A 470-nucleotide genomic window follows, 5' to 3' on the forward strand; every position below is an offset into this window, starting at 1 on the left:
AAGCTGGCTTTCTGTTTTGTTTTTTGTGGGGAGATTTTTTTTTTGGCTTATGGGAGTTTTCTTGTTTACTTTCTGTGACAGTGACTTTCTGCTGCCTCCCAGAAATAATAGGGCCTAAATTCATCTCCCTGACTAGACTTGGCCTTTGCCCACGTTGTGTGGTGAGATGTTTGAGCACAAGCAGGACACTGGCAGCCCTGGCCAGGACCTCCTGAAGGCACTGAAAATGCAGTCCCTATCAGATGCACCTTCACCTTGCCTCTGTCTGCGGATGGAGGAGGTCCCATGTCCTTCCTGTTTGTCATCTCAGCACTTACCACCCCTCCATCCCCGGAGGGTTTAAGAGCCCATCCTCCCCCATCCTTCAAACCTGAGCCAGGCAGGCTGTGACCCCGCCCCGCTGTAGAATGAGGTACCACACCAGGCAGGCTGTGACCCCCGCCCCGCTGTAGAATGAGGTACCACACCAG

The sequence above is a fragment of the Mandrillus leucophaeus genome, unplaced genomic scaffold (genome assembly GCF_000951045.1).
Source record: "Mandrillus leucophaeus isolate KB7577 unplaced genomic scaffold, Mleu.le_1.0 Scaffold979, whole genome shotgun sequence".
NCBI classification, from domain to species: Eukaryota; Metazoa; Chordata; class Mammalia; order Primates; family Cercopithecidae; genus Mandrillus; species Mandrillus leucophaeus.